Source organism: Myripristis murdjan, chromosome 7 (assembly GCF_902150065.1).
Source record: "Myripristis murdjan chromosome 7, fMyrMur1.1, whole genome shotgun sequence".
NCBI classification, from domain to species: domain Eukaryota; kingdom Metazoa; phylum Chordata; class Actinopteri; order Holocentriformes; family Holocentridae; genus Myripristis; species Myripristis murdjan.
The window spans coordinates 8,753,233-8,770,655 of NC_043986.1; positions in this window are offsets into that span (position 1 = coordinate 8,753,233).

The following is a 17,423-nucleotide window of genomic DNA, read 5'->3' on the forward strand; positions in this document are numbered from 1 at the left end:
GCTGTAACCTTGGCAGTGAAGGATAATTTATTGCCTTAATGTGTTTCACTGTATAGAGATATGAGAGGAGAGGTTCAGACAAACGAGTCCCTATTTACCTCATAAATCCTGATATACTGACTTATGTAGTATCATATCCTATATAATATTCCATTATCTGTAGGAATAGTTTTCAAACAATATTAATTGGATTAGATTTTCAAGATCATACAATTGCCTGACATAAACCTGATAATGAAGGCTAATGTGTTTTTCTCTTTATCAAATTGTCCTCTGCTTTTCTATCTGCAAATCAACACGCTTTCTGCATTTTATCCAGTCCACCTTCGACTGGAGGGATTTAGGACTGCTGTGGTCCCACATGTAGCCAATCATTTTTCAGGCCAGTTCCACAGAATAAATTGGGAGTCGGTTTTAACCTTCCCACAACTAGTGGGAAGGTTAAAACCGAAGGAAGGAAGGTCTCCAATCCAAACAGTGAGAAACAAAAGTCTATAGCATGAGTGTTCTTGAATCTTTTCAGCTCAAAAGAGAAATGTATGTTCTTGTACTGAGGCCAGTGAACATAATATGAACAGGGGACCCAGCAAGACCAGCGTTAAACTGTATAGAATCCAAAAACAGTATGGAAATGGTAGAGGCCCACGTCTTGAGTTGCAATTGCTTTGCGATGAAGCAAGTAACAAAAAAAGTCCTGTGATTTAAGTTTTGCCTCCAGAGTGTCAGTTCAGATAGCAACGACCTCAAAGACACCGCTCTTCCAGTTTCAACTTAACCTGATTTCCTGAGCCTGCAGACATGACCTGCAGATTTGGAATCACTTGTATATCTCAATTAATTTCATAGGTAGGGCTATAAAAGGTTTCTGAGGTAGGTATGCTGCCGACAAACTGACCGGAGAAATAATAACCTCCTTGGCAAAAAACATACGCACTGACAAAAACAGAAGCCAACTGAGACAAAACAGAGGTGCCATTTGTTTATGTAAAACTACCATAACTACCCAAACTACCACAGTTCACAAAGCAAAATGGCTTCTGTTTATGCAGTGCATTCAGTTTTTGCATCTTTTGCACGTTACATAGATAAATGTAACATTTTGTAATTGATTTATGAGTTCTTGTTGCTTTCTTTTTTGGAAAAATCCTCCACAAACACCTGAAATTTTGGTCAACTTTTGACTCTTTGGCAGCATGGAGAACTGTCCCGAGGCCAAGGCCACACAGATACAGATATTTAAAAAAACTCAGGAACATTTTGGCAGCTAACACGAAACACCAGCTGCTTTTGTGGTGGAACTCAGCTCAGCTCACACTGATAAGTCCAGGTGTGGACAAGCAGGTATCACTAAAGAAACAACTTTCAGTGTGTCTGCTGATCCATCACAACACGCCACCAGTGTAGACCGCCAGGGGCGTCGTTGTGGGGGGAAAAGTGGGACTGATTACCCAGGGCCACAATGAGGGAGGGGGCCCTCGAAAGGCCTGAAATAAAAAGGACGGCTATACAAGGGCCCAATAAGATTTCTTTTCATGGGGCCCAAAATCCCTGGCGGCACCCCTGTAGACCACCATAATCGCCTCTGCCCTTTGCCTTTTTGTATTTTGTTTAATTGATATTTATTCAAGGGTTTAAGTACAGAAAATGTAGTGACATGACAAAAACAAGGTGGGCTATTCAAAAACAAAAAAACTTTTTTTTTTTTTTTTTTTTTTAATGGAGAATGTTATTTCAGGTGTGTGTGGCCAGTGTCTGTGCTCTCAGCACATGCAAGGAAGCACGGTTATCCCCGTTTACACAGCAAGAGAAAAATGGCATTTATCAAAAAATTCTACTCTGGAGAGCATTTTTAAAAGTGCAGTCACTAAAAACACTGTGTTTGTGTGGACAGATGGTCAAAACAAAAGGGAAAAAAATGTGATTTTTAAACATATCTTTTCATTGTGGACATAGCCTAAAGCTGAGTGAACTCTTGGTAACAATGGAAAATATATTATTAAGTTTGTCTGCTTTTTTTTTTTAAAAAAAAAAAAACCTGTGTAGAATATGACCGGCAAAACTTAAATTAAAAAAACATCCAATGCATATTCTACACAGGAGGTTTATTTTAAAAGGAGATGAACCTCAAAAATATATATTTTCCAATAACCCAGCTCTCTCCTCTCCACATGATGGCAGGTTGCCTGACTGAGGACCCTCGCTGCGCTCCTAATTCCCCCTTTTGTTTGTAAAATTGTTCCAGAAAAAACTACGTTCACAAACGAAGAACAAACTGTCCACTCCTGAGAAACTTCAAGTGAATTCAGTTTGGCTTAGCTGGCTTTGAACTCAACATCAGAGTTCCTCATGCTTTCAACACAGCAGTGTCAGTAAATAGTGTGTCTTAAAGCATGCATGTGCACGCACACACACACACACACACACACAAAGATTGGAGCAGCATTTCACAAACTTTGAACTGCTCATCAAACACAAGCAATGAATGGTACCTCTCAACCTTTCCTTTCAATTCTGCCTCTTTTTCACGGCCAAACGTATGTGCATGTCTTCGTGTGTGTGTGTGAATGTGTGTGTGAGTAAGTGAATGTAGGCGGTAATGAATTACGCCCGTGAAGAGCAGGCCTGAATGAAATCTGGAGAGAGGGAGAGAGAGGGAGTGGGGGCAAATGAATACTGAAAGCAAATGTCAGGAACAGTGAAGCCACCAGCACATGGAGGGCCTCTCTGCACAGGCCTCTTCATTGTCTTTAGAAACCTAATTCTTGACCACATCTTTGACCGGCACTCAAAGAGACTCACAATTAAACATTAAAGCGCTTTGCAAACCCAATCTGGGCCCGCATCGCTCATCACAGCCGTGGAGACCCCTGAAACAACAGAGTGCGCTCCTCTCCTCCTCTTTTCTCTCCGCCTCTCTTTCATCCTTTCATGGTCTTTCCTGTTTGTGCGTCTCTCTCTCGCCGCCGGCCGTTGATCTGCTGCTGCTGCTAATTGACAACACACTCGGAGACGCTCGCACTTTGCTCTTTTTCGCCCCTCTCCTCCCCGTCTGCTTCGCTCTGCCCATTTATTTTGATTAGAGAGCTCCTTGTCCAAACTTTGAGTCAATCAGAGAGTGTTTGTGCGGGTTCGCTGAAAGGAGACAAGGAGGTGTGTGTGTGCGTGTGTGTGTGTGTGTGTGTGTGTGTGTGAGTGAGTTGCTGCTTTTGAACTACAATAAAACTGAAGAAACTGAAAAAATGTATTTTTTCTGTGATGCTCACACTCTCACTCCCTTTGTCACACACACACACACACACATTCTGCCGTGTAATGAACGTTGTTTTCTTGTAAACATCGACATAATAGAAAATTAGGGAGTTGAAGTAGATAAAGGTGATGATGATGATGATGATAATCACGTTGGGCGCCTGTGGGAAATCAGCAGCAAGCCACAGACACCTACATACAATGACAGAAACACACACACACACACACACACACACACACACACACACACACACACACACCAAGCCATCAGACCACACAGTCATCAACCCATTAACCAAATTGGTAACACTTTACAATAAGAGTACAACAATTGACGTTACTTAATGTTAGTTAATGCTGTAATGGTTAATTAACTGTTAGTTAATGATTGTTATGGCATTTACTAATGTAAATAATATCTACAATAACCATTAAATAACATATAAATTAATACCTTAGCATGAACAGCATTAGTACATGATTCTCAGACACATTAGTTAATGGTTAGTTAACTGATACTTAATGTTTATTACCTGTCACTTAATGTTTATTACGGCATTAACTAACATTAATTGTTGTACTCTTATTGTAAAGTGTTATCATAAAATTTCCTTTCCTCCACTAAGCCAAGAGTGGACCAGTGTAAGACACACACACACACACACACACACACACACACACAGTCAGCTAGCACACCGTCCAGCCAAATATCCCCTGACACGAGAAAAGACCAAACCGACTTTTTAACAAGTGTCCATTCAGGAAAGGCTCGTCCCTGAACGGCCCGCAGATCTGCTAATCTCGGCTCGGCTCGGCTCGGCTCGCCTGGACTGACTGTCAGAAAACATGAGGCTGAAGCAAAAAAAAATGCAATTCTGCTCCAGGGATGTGATCAGGATAACGAAGAGGCAGGAAGTTATTGTGGAAATGCAGGAAGACTGCAGTCCACACTGCGATGGAAAACAAATGCTGAGCCGTGAATTACGGAGCAGAATTACAGAACGACACGTCGGTCTTGATTGCTTGGCTTATTCACAGAGGAGCTGGGGAGGTGAGGGAAAACTCAGAAAGCATTAAAGTTAATTTATTCAGTCAACTTCAAACCTCATGAAACAGCAGCAGCCCCTCACATTTACAATGCGTTCAGTTCAGTGCTCGCTGCGGCCTTCACTTTCTCTCGTGCCACCAAACTAACGTCTGACTGTTAACTTTTTTTTTTTTTTTTTTTTAGTGAATTCATTTTCACCTTGCAGAAATCAAATACACATATAAATAAACAATATCTTATACACATATTTTTAAACAATAAATAAATAATATTTAATTTCCTTTCAGTACTGAAAAACTAAAGCAAATATATGATATATACAAATATACACTGACCGAAAAGGTATAGGCTCAAGCCTTAGCTTATTTTGCCTCTCCTTCTTACATTAATAAGCTTTCGTCAGCTCACTTAAAATAATAAAATTAAATAAATGAAAGACACAAAAACAAAATATGTGTATATTATAGGCCTACATACAAAGGGCCCTAAGGCAGTTCATAAATACAGTAGTGTTCATAATTTTGTTTTATAGTTATTATTATTATTATTATTATTATTATTATTTTGGTATAGATCATCTATTACAACTTCTGAACACAGAAAATACAATTATCTGAACTGCATATGCATATTGCAGCTGCTTTTTCCCCTGCTTCCGCTGTTATATTATCATGGTACAGCATGTTCTTTTACTCATGGTTCATGGTTTTTTTTTTTTTTTTGGTTTTTTTTTAAAATTTAATTAGCAGATTTCATTAACAGTCGTCTGGTGCATAATGGTGCCCATAATGGTGCATAATGGTGCCCATAAAATGCATAGAAGACAGTCAGAGAAAGTTGGAAAACAGGCTAATCATTGAAAACCAGAACGCAGCAGCGAGGGAAATGGAAGAAATCTCATTGAAATTCCATGTTGTGTGTGTCTAACGGGAAAAATGTTCTCAAAAATTATCATGTCTGAATGGTGATCAGTCTTTCGGGAGGAGTAATAAATGCAGAAACAGAAATGGAAACCCATAAGTCACCATTTTATGTTCTTTGAGACTATAACGTTTCCATGGTAACTCAGAGGCACACAGCGGTTCAGCACCGTGGAAACTGAACTCTGATGCCATACGCGCAGGGATTTCCTGTTTGCGGAACCCAGAAGCGACTCATCACCTCCAATCAGAAATCTGAGCTCTAACAGCCGCAGGGATCTCATTGGCCGAACTCCATCACCAGTGAACGCACTGGGACGCCGGGCGAGACGCTCTGTCAGAGGGTCCGGGTGACGTAACGCGCCGTCTGGCAGCCATAGTGGAAGACCTGGGTTTTAAGGGGACGGCCAGACGGACAAAAAGATGAATCGGAATCTGTTTTAGGTGCAGTTGGAAAGCGAAAATGGAGGCGTGAACTTGTGGTTCTCCATGAATTTGTAAAGAACTACCTCCCACCTTCACATCTGATTGGCTGCTGCACACTGAAGGGATGCTGAACTACGGACCTTTTTTTGGACCTTTTCACAAATCAGCTTGTAACCTGGTAAATAATAATAGGCTGATTATACCATGGTCTGGGTGAATACTCATCCCGATCCCTTTTGACCGTGTTGAAAATCTCCGTCTTTTGTCAGCCAACCACCGTTGAGCTTCTCTATGATTTGCGGAGCGACCAATCAGAGCAAACGATCGAGGGAGGCGGGGAGGGCGGAGGTGAGTAACCGTGGTGTTACTTTTCAAATATCCTCCAGAGTCTCTCTCTGTGATCTTGCAAGGTAATTAATTGACTAAAAAAGACTGAGACTTTCAGCGTATTATTTTCATATAGCCATGTCTACTTTGTGGTTAGAGACTTTTTACCTAATGGCTAATGCTGTCATGTTAATAGTAACATGTTGTTTTGCTAAATTAGACTAAATTAACCTTCAGTAACGTTTGATGAGGGGGCACAGCTTGCAGCCACAGTAGTACAGGATTTGAATGGGCTTATTTATTATGAATTGGCTTTAATTTTTTAATTATTATTCTCCAATGGGTGTAGCAGCCATTCATGTTGTTACATGGTTCTAAATCATAAGCCGTATACCATAATCTGTTCATATTTGCAGTAAATGGGAACATCATCCTGAGGGAAATTAGTTTTGCACATTCAGCGTCATTACTTTTTGTCTCCAATGGATACGTGTCAGGAACATGACTGAAGCGCCACCTGCTGGAGTGACTGAGTGAGACGTGGACAGTCACTACAAGCAGGTTTTCAACATGTGCCATGGGGCTATGGATCATGAAACTCAAGAACAGAAAAAAGAAAATGCAACAATAAGCAGGATGGATCTTGGTTCATGCTTTGCTGTGCTGAATGCATGCAGTAACCTCTAACCAAGGCAGGGGGCACCCTGAGCTGCACAGATCACATTCTCCAGAGAGAGAGAGAGAGAGAGAGAGAGGTGCTGTGACCCATTATTTAAAGAAAGTGGGATTTAGTCCATGGTTTACGCTCCTGTTTCCTTTCTCTCCCTAAGAAAACAACCAAGGCAGTCGACTGGTTCTCATAAAACCCCTTTATCTGAGGCTACTGGCGCCCGGGGCCACTCAAACACAAAGCTTATCACACACACTCATCATACACACACACTCTGCTTGACACAGACACTTACCACAGACGCACAATAAAGCTTTGTTCCTCAAAATACCGAATGTGCACAATAAACACTGCTGTCCATGCTCTCTGACTCAAATATACAATAGATACTATAAACACTTGAGCGACACGCACACAGGAGCAGAAAAATCAGATTTTTTACCCTCTGTTGCACCGACTTTTCTTCTGCTCAGAAACGCTGATAAAAACACATCAGGTTTTCTATTGGCAGCCACCAAAGCACACACAATATATAAATACTGTTTACACTGCAAAAACTCAAAATCTTACCAAGATTATTTGTCTTATTTCAAGTCAAAAATGTCTTACTCCTAGTCAAAATATCTCATTACACTTAAAATAAGACATGATCACCTCAGAAGTAACTTGTTTTTAGACAATTGTCTCTTGTTTCAAGTGAAAATTTGCTTGTTTCATTGGCAAAATTTGTTTCTTGTTTCTAGCTAATTTTCACTTATTTCAAGTGAATTTTCACGTTTTCCACTGGCAAATTTTGCCAATGAAACAAGCAAATTTTCACTTGTTTCAAGCAAATTTTCACTTGAAACAAGAGACAATTGTCTAAAAACAATTTACTTCTGAAGTGATCATGTCTTATTTTAAGTGTAATGAGATATTTTGACTAGGAGTAAGGCATTTTTGACTTGAAATAAGACAAATAATCTTGGTAAGATTTTGAGTTTTTGCAGTGTAGTGCACATGTGATGACTGTTTCTGTCTCACACACACACACACACACACATGTTGTTATCAATATGGTGTCTTCACACACACACACACACACACATATGCACATGCACATACACATAAACACACCCAGAATCCTATTTATGTCCTTTTACACAGCAAACACACACACACGAGGAAAGGTGGGGCAAAGTATTGAAATACATTGTTGCTGCATCAGTTAACTCAAGATTTGGGCTTTTGGGGGCTTTGGCAGTTTGTGTGTGTGTGTGTGTGTGTGTGTGTGTGTGTAGGAGGGCTCTTGGGGTGGGTTGCAGGGTGGGGGTGGGGCTCAGTTGTTCCCAGGTGCCTGGAAGGGATCGGAGAGTCTAAATGTTTCCAGTGGAAGAATTTAACCTGTGAACTCCATAGGAAAGTGCCTTTCATTCATCAGTAAGAAACTGGACACACACACACACACACACACATTAAGATACACACATGAGCAAGTCGTCTGCCTAATACACACATTAATACATACGTATGGGAATACTGCACTTACACACACAGGTTGCCAGGATGATTCATGAGGAGATGGTGCTGCGGGTGACACGCTGGTTTCCCTGAGGGCCGGACAGTGACCTTTGACCCCTCCGGTGGCAAAATAGTAGTTTAGCTCTCCTCCAGAGGGGTCACATCCATACAGTCGTGTGTGTGTATCCTCTTCCTCTTTCACCTTGACTTTTTCTCCATCCATCGCTCCTCACCTTCCCCTCACCTTTACTCTTTGCCTTCTCCCGGTTTCCTCACGACTTTTCCTCCTCGTCCGTCGGGCCTTACTCAGAGAGGACGCATACCAAGAAGAGAGTCGGCAAGACTTATGAGCCTTGGGAATGTTTATTGTCGTGTTTGTTGCCCTGAAGTACACAGCTGCTTATTTCCAAGTCTGATTTATGTAAACTGGTGAGCTCTAAAAGCTGTTTTAGTCCATGACTCGCCTGACAGAAGAGAGCACAGCGACTTGATAACGATCAGGAGGGAAAATGCACCGATGAATTTGTTGATGTTGTCTCCTCCTCTTTTCTTTATATTATTAAGAAGTGGTAAAAGTGGTATAAGTGGGATAATCAGCTTGTAGGTATGTGTTAAACAGTTTACTGCACACCTACTCGGTGATTATCTCTTATATAACCTTAACTCTCCTATTATGTTTGTGGTCAATTTGACCCTAGCCAATGTTTAACGTCTCTAAATAAACGATTAACATCATTTTTTTTTGCTTCATATTTAATGAGTTTTCCTAATGTAATGGGTACTACCGGGTAAACATGAAATTCACATGATGATATGTTTTCAATGTCCTGTACACACTTTGTAACGCACTGGTTATAAATAACAAAAATCTGTACTTATAAATAATATAAAGCCATCAAAACACCAAAAATTTATATTTCTTTCCAATTTTAGGTCAATCAGTGAGATTTTATGGTGATTTGCAGATTTTTCCATAGTTGCATAATAGGAATACTGGATGTATAAGTGGGGGTGGGGGGTTATGTTTTATTTAAAGGGCTATTTAGGTCGTCAACAAAGAAACATGAAGAACCTGACACATAAACTTTGGGAACAATTTTAATCATAATAATTTTGTGGAGGTTTAAACTGCTGACCCCAAACATAAAAGATGTTAGTAAATTTGAACATAACAGGAGGGTTAACAAACCAACACTAATATCATCTAGCCAAAGTCCGCTATATGAGATGCATATAGAGCAAAGAAATTCAAAATATTGTGCAGCCTTGGCTTCATGGCTACTCAGCCAGCCAATCAGAAGACACTGTGTTTTGTTGCCTGAGCAAAAACACACAATAAAAACAGACATAACTTATATACTGAAGGCATATTCTCATTGAAATGGCTTTTACTAGACTATCAGTAAAGCCAAACAATATCACTGTCTTATTAATGCCTTCTTTATATTGCTATTAACTCTGTATTGGTCAGTCTTCTTCTTCCAGAGAGAGCTCTAATATCACATCCAGAGCTTTAATATGATTATATATAATTTATGTCTTAAACAAAGTCAAAACAAAAAAAAGTTGAAATAAAGGTTTCTCATGAGGACAAGGAGGCCTTTCTTTCTTTCTTTGCTTAATTCTTAATTATTTCATCCTCTGGCTCTTTCCCCCTTAAAGAGTGAAACAGAGCAGGGATTGCATTTACACAGCACTTTTCTAGTTCTTTGCCCCTTTGGTCTATTTCTAACCCTGCTTCCTCCTCCTAATCTCCCCCTAATTTGTAATTAAGTCATTTGTCCTCTGTTTCCCATATCAGTATCCACCTTACACACACACACACACACACACACACACACACACACACAAAGGTAGGCCAGACCCAATCCCTCCTGGCGATGTTTCTGTTCTCTATCAGTTTGAGCCAAATATTAAGTCTACATACACAGCTGGCCAGCCAAGCCCAGTCTGATATCTAATCTCCAATAACCATTAACAGCTGAGACCTGCTTAGGCGCAGCGATTACACAGACAGAGGGAGGAGGGATGGAAGGAGGTGAAGAAAGAAAGAAAGCTCCATCCTCATCCCTCGTTCCCGTCCCATCCTCTGTGTCTGCAGCAGGATTAGGAAATTATAAATGAAATGTAGACTAGATAAATAATCTCTCTTTTTTGCAATTACACTCAGTCCTCTCAAAAAAAAAAAAAAAAAAAAAACATGTGCACACCTACACACACACACACACACTTCTCTTTGTGGTTTTGGCCATGCACTGCTCAGCGATTGTGTTACCACTTAGGATCTCAAACGCTGACACACACACACACACACACACACACACACACTCACTCTTGTTCACAGTTGTGCACACTAAACACTCTATAACTCATGCACATACAGGCAAGTACACACCACAGACCCGAGCTGTCACCACGTCCTCTTACTAAATACTCGGCTGTTGAAAGGAAACATCGATTGTGCGTGGCGTCAAAATATTCCCACTTCTCTCCCCTCTTACAGCCCACGCTCCTTCCTGTGTGCACGGCTTCTTTTGTTGCTCTCCTCTCTGTCTTTTTCTTTTTTTTCCCCCTCATCCTTTTGTCTAATTCTTACATCACTGTGTCCTTGCATTTCTTGTACTGTATTTATGGAAGCTCATTATATTGGTTGTTTGCCTCAACTCATTACCATTTATTGTTTTATCTTTATACCTTTCTTTCTTTCTTTCTTTAATTTTTTTATAGCTTTGATTATCTTAATTTTCTCTTTTTAATGTCTTTTTCCTTCTCATATTGTAATATGATTTTGATATACAGGCTAGTAATTTGATCTGGTGGGCAATTTCATACATACACACACACACACACACACACACACACACACACACATACATGCATATATATATATATATATATGCATGTATATATGTGTATGTATGTATATGTATATGCATATATATACATGTATTTAAATAGAGATAGATATAGATATAGATATACACATCGTGGTGGGATGAAATGAGAAGAAGAAAAGAAGTGGGATGCATCGCCACATAAATAGAGCACAAACGAGAGTGGAAGACACCAGAATATATGGAAAGTGTGTGCTCAGCAGGGTTTTGTGGATTTGTTACCAGACATTTTTTCATGTAAAGTAAAGATGCTCGTGGAAGGCCCTCTTGTTGTGAGAGGCCTGGCCCACTTCTCACCCGGTAAGGGTGTGAAAAATAACCAACCCCGCTACTTAACACTAATGGACTCATCCATTACAGCCTTGTGAAAACACAGACTAAGTGGTGGAGCATTAGCAACAGGGGCCTGCTTAAGTGTGTGTGTGTGTGTGTGTGTGTGTGTGTGTGTGTGTGTGTGTGTGTGTGTGTGTGACCAGTAACCTACTGACATTATGATGGATGAGTGTGGATGTGTGCGTATGCATGCCAGCACACCTGTGTGTATGTGCAGCCATTCCAGTCTTGTGTGTGTGTGTGTGTGTGTGTGTGTGTGTGTGTGTGTGTTGGCATACAATGTGCTGCAGAGAGATGAATGTGACTACAGTTGTCCGGTTGTTTCCTGTGTTAATAAGCCAGAATGATCATGGGAGGTGAACATGCTGCTGCTGGACTCGCAACATCAATCTGTGGAGTTCTGCTGCACACACACACACACACACATTTCACACACTTGTGTTTTTATATTCCCTCAAAAACAATCAGCACGGAGGAGCACTCGAGCAAGGCACTTCAACCCAGCTGCTGGAGTGGAGCTGCTGCTCTGACGTGGCTGCAACCGTGTGAGACTCAGTGCTGCAAAAAGGACCGAAAATCATTCACCGAAGTTAAAGTAGAGATATAACGGAAAAATACTCCAGTAAAAGCCTTGCATTCATTAAGTAAAAGTACAGAGGAGGAATTAGTGTGCAAACTAAAAGGCGTCACGTTGAAGAAACTTTTTGATGCATAAAAACCTGTAAGAAGGATTTTAATGTTGTAGTTTTACCTGCTTCATATCCTGTTGGCTATTTGACACTAACAATGCATCACACCTGGGCTTTTGCATGTAAAAGCCTGTGCTGCAACGTGACTATTAACTACAGCCATCAGATAAATGTAATACAGTAAAACTGGAAAGTCTAAATAAATGGAAATGGGTTGTAAGTGAAGTGGCAGTAACTCTAAATTTGAATTACAGTGCAGTACATTGCTTGAGTAAATGATTTTTGGTAAACCTTCCCTAGATGGCTAAAAGGCTGAAAGTGGATTTTTTTAAAAAAGTGCTGTAAAAATGACTTAAGATCGACTTGTAATCCAAAAGGTAAAAAAAATCCATCTTGGATCCTTATTTCTGCATCGCTCCTGGAAAGCTGCAAGTTCAGCTCTCTGGGGTTTTCCTGAAAGGCATTTTGGGAAATGTAGGAAATAATAAAGTAGAATAGGCGGGTTGAGGGAAGTGTGTCCATCAGAAAATGACTACTTATTACTAAACACATGCCTAAACTTTGGCTGTACCATAATCTCTAAACCTGGGAAAACTCTATTTAATACTTAATATTTAATGTCTCACACACACACACACACACCACAAATAAGCCAACTGCTACACCCGCTTACATGTTCCAGCCACACACCTGCGCACATCATATCTAATAAACACCAATATTTGCTATCAATGTTGCATCGGGGCGAACAAGCCAGCCTCCATTTGCATTTCGTTTCCTCTCCTCTGCATATCCTCACGCATGACCAATCTTCTGTAATAATTTCCAGAGGATTCTGTGCGTGACTAACATATGTGCAGAGACTGGAGTCATGCTCGTGTGTGTGTGTTGTGTGTGTGTCAAAGAGACACATCAACATAAACATACAAGCTCACTCCTTGTATGTCGTCTTCCTCTCGTTTCCTTTCACTTCTTCATCCTAGTTTTCTCAGACCTGCCTCGTCCTCATCCTGTACTTTTTCATTTTTACCATTTTACACTTTTTTGGCCTTTATTAGACAGATTAAGTTGGGGATATGGAACGAGGGGAAATAAAATGCAAAAAAAAAAAAAAAGGCCTAATTAACCTCTATTTTCTTGCTGTACATTAATGTACTTGAGTCGCTATTTGTATATTTGCTTTTTTTTTGTTAGTTAGTAAGTTAACAATTTTGAGAGCACATTTTGTGGCTCTTCACAAGCATAAAACGTCACAAACTGTACTATTGCATTCATTAAATAATTTTTAAAAAACTAATTTGCCTGATGTCTCCTCATCCTCTTAGAATGGCATGAAAAAGATCACATCTTACTGTTTTCTACAAGAACTCAGTAACTTTAACTCATGAGTACATTTTAAATGGCAAATTTTTTACTTTAATGCTGTTGATTTGTCATTATGCTGATAGGTAAGTATACAATGTAATCACTAGTTTCTCTGGTAAAAAGAAAAGTTCAGCATACTGTATGACAGACAGTGCAGGAGGGACATAATAAAAAGTATTGTACTAAATCTAGGTTTAGTGAAGTCGATTTTTACACCTGAACCTGTGCTTCTAAAGTAAAATAACAGCAAAATAAGAATTCATTTACATATCATCATCTGGTGTCCCTCACGTGTCCCTCTAGCCTCACTTCTTCCACACAAGGTGTTGTTTTTGCAGGATCTAGACGAGGTTGAGTTTCACCAAAAAGGTAAATGAAAACACTTCAGCACAGAGTATCATGGGGGTTAAGAGCGACTGAAAAAGTGAGAGTGAGCCAGTAAGACGAGTAAGACAGAAACCGAGAGAGAAGTCCACGCAGCACATTCCTGCAGTCCGCCGGCGTTGAGCATCTCCCTGTGGAGCGTTACCGACATTAGTCGACATTAAGCTGACAGCTGCATGCTGGCTGCGATCCCTCATGAGTTCATCTACCTGTTTATGAATGTCTCTGTAGGGGCTGACCTCCTGAGCAGGCTGGGAAAAACAGGGGGGGTTGATATGCATTCAGAAGGAAAAGCTTGAAATGGATGGAAAGAAATGGAGAGGAAAGTATGGATGGAGAAATAAGCGTAGCGAGTTCAGCCAGGGAGCTGCTGCTGACAGATGGACAATGCTCGGCCAAACGCCAATCACACTGTTTTCTGTTAAGAGGGCAGTCGGTCTAAACTGAGGATTCTTGCCGCTGCTTGATAGAGGTTTTTGGCTGCTTGCTCACCCTCCACCACCTGCTTGAATTTGATTTTTACGTATACGTGGGGTATTCTGTGCCGTCCATGATCAGCAGGCGTTGTGCACACACAAAATCCTAAAGCAAATCCACCAAAACCTCAACAAGCGCATTATTTCAAACGATAAATGCCTTGCTGGATCTGGTGGTGGCGCTAGAGGGAAGGTCACGGCATCACCCACACTGACAGCGTCCATCCTCTAGACAGTTTTGAATGTTGTCACCAAATTTCATGGCGAGCCACCTGGTAGATTTGACTGCTGACTCACCGGAGGGGTGAATGAATTTAGGACTGTTTTTTTTTTGGGTTTTTTTTTGGTGCTTGTTTCACCTTTTTTGGTTGGTTGAGTGTAAAGGGTCTTCAACAATGAGAACTCTGTATATTCAGCCATCAGATTATACATTTTTTGTCAGTAGGATGCAAAATGCCCTTAGCACTACTTTCAGTTTTAAAGGAGCAGTTCACCAAAAATACAAAAAAAAAAAAAAAAAAAAAAGAAGCTATTTTCCCGCTATCCCTCCCACATTCCATCCAGACGGTTTATGTGTGATTTGGTGAAGTTTCCAGTCTGCCAGTACAATGGAGAGCCGATTAGAGACAGAGATTAGAGATTTGTTGACTTCAGTTGCGTAATAATGTGCAATATTTACTTCAGTGTTCCTGGAACGATATTACCAATGCATTTAAATACAATATTAGTCATTTAAAAGAAAATGCACTTCATTATAGTGATTCCTCCCATCCTACCTCGTCTCTCTGTCCTCCAGGTCCTGCGTGGGATCACTGTGTGAGCGCCTGTTACGTATGAACTTTGACCCCTCCGCCTGGGTCGACCCTCGGGTGTACAGTCCTGTTTTGTCTGAGCCTTTGACCTTTGACCTTCAGGCTAGGGTCATGGCCATCAGAAGCAGCAGCAGATGATCGATAGCTGCTTCAAAGACATCCAGCCGTCCACAGACCAGAGCTGTTTCTTTTTACTTCATTAGTCGAGGATTTCCCAAAGGGCGGTCAGCGAACCTAACGGGGTCTCTCAGAGGGTTCACAAAGGTCCCTGTCAAAATAAGGAACAGTCTATTTTCATCATCAGTGATGAAGAGCTAGTACAGAGTGACAGTGTGTTAATGTGATTGGACTGATCCTAAGTTTCTCTCACCACTTTCATCTTCCTGCCAGCTGCACAGTAGTTTTTGTTTGTTTGTTTGTTTGTTTGTTTGGTGGGTACTTTGTATTGAATACTTTGCTTTTAATATATGTCAGAGGGCTATAGGCTATATTCCTGCAGATTTGTTTGTCTCTCAATCAGCTGTTCTGCAGTCTGTGCTGCACTCTAGTGGTGTTGAAGTGAAAATGCTCCATTTCAAGGAACCAAGGGGCAGAGAGAGAAACATTTCCACCAGTCAGTCTCACATTAACCTTTTCTTGCAACATTATAACTCAAAGTGCACTATGGGCTCTCACTTAAGTTATCAGTCACATTTTTCTGAAATGCATGTCATGTGTTAGGGTGAAAGGTTTCAAGTCTCCAAAAAATGCAGCTCATCACATTATTTTCCCCCCCCAAAAATAGTGCATGACCTGCCTAAAATCATGATATAACTGATGATATTAATCATGAAATGAGCTGCCTTCTGTAAAATCACCCTCAGAGAATTATCCTCTAATCTATAGTTTTGTCATAACTCTAAACTGAAAACAATGTGAGAAGGAAGAAAAAGGAGAGGGAGAGGAGGAGGACTGTGGTTTTCATCTTTATTGAAAATACATTCAAATTACAAACATTTCAGATGTGAGCTCAACATAATGCCATACAAAGAAGCTGGAGTGTGCATTTAAAAAAATAAAAATACGAATTTTAATGAGAAATATAATATATTAATATAAAATCATTAGAGAATAAGAATACAACACATCAGTTTTTCCTCTTTAAACTCTCAGAGTACAGATTGATTACATTTTTTAAGTCTTAATATGTCTCATAGTCTTTATATAATCTTTAAATTCACTTTAAAAAGCAATGAAACTGGCTGGTGAGCTTTTTAACTCTGCATTTATGTACATGGAAGAAGAGGAGGGCTTTAATTTTGAAGGCTGTGACCGGAAGTGTGTTGCTGGTGGACCCCCAAGTCTGGCTGGTGGTCATACTGCAACACGACTGTCCAGGTGAGTACAGCGTGTCCTTTACCGTAATATGGCTGCATGTTATGAGGTGACTTTAAACGCGGTTGTGTTTTGGTGAATAAACATGTCGCCGGTACAAACGGAGCCCGGAGCTGCGCGCCGCCCGGCCGCCGCAGTGTGAGGCTGCAGTCCGGCTAGCGTTAGCGCCCAGCTCAGCCTCCTGCTGCCTCCACATTTACCAGCCCGCTTCAACAGCTGGCAGCAGCTTAAACATGACTTTTAATAAAAACTGTTACCCAAGTTTATGCATTAGGTACTTTATGTTCTTCCTGACTACTTGAATAGCCCTAAAACATAAATAAAAACTCACTTACTCCTCCATACACGTCAAAGTTCATGTGGGAATCAGGATTTTCCCTGCAAAAAGTCACATTAACTATCAGTGGCTGTGGCCCTGCTGCAGCTGTGGTTGTGTTTGGTGAGGGCCCTGAAGCACAGCAAAGTTTTTTGACTATAATAAATGGCAGGTTATAGTTCCTCATGTCTTCAAAAACAGCTAAAACGAATTTATGCAAAATGTTGATATTATGTTGATATTACATAATATCAACATATCAATGTTTCCCTGGGGGTCAAATTGATCCCAAGGAAACATTGATGCATTCAAAATGTGTCCAGGACATTGAAAACATATCATCAGGTTAAGGTTAAGTTTTGCCCATTGGTAAATAATGAATCATTAAATATGAAGCAAAAAAAGGTTCAGCACGTATTCAGAGGTGTTAAACGAAGATAATAGGGGGGTTTATAACTGCATAATAACAGCTCTGTGTGTTTTCATCTCTTTCATGTAGATGCCAATGAAGACACAGGCACAGCTCCGGGTCTGTTTGGAAAGGAAACGGGAATCTGTCTGCCTTGGTTATTGTGCCTGAGTGGACAAAATAACGGAAACACCACCTGATAAAGGACTTTTATTTTGAGGTAACTGTTGA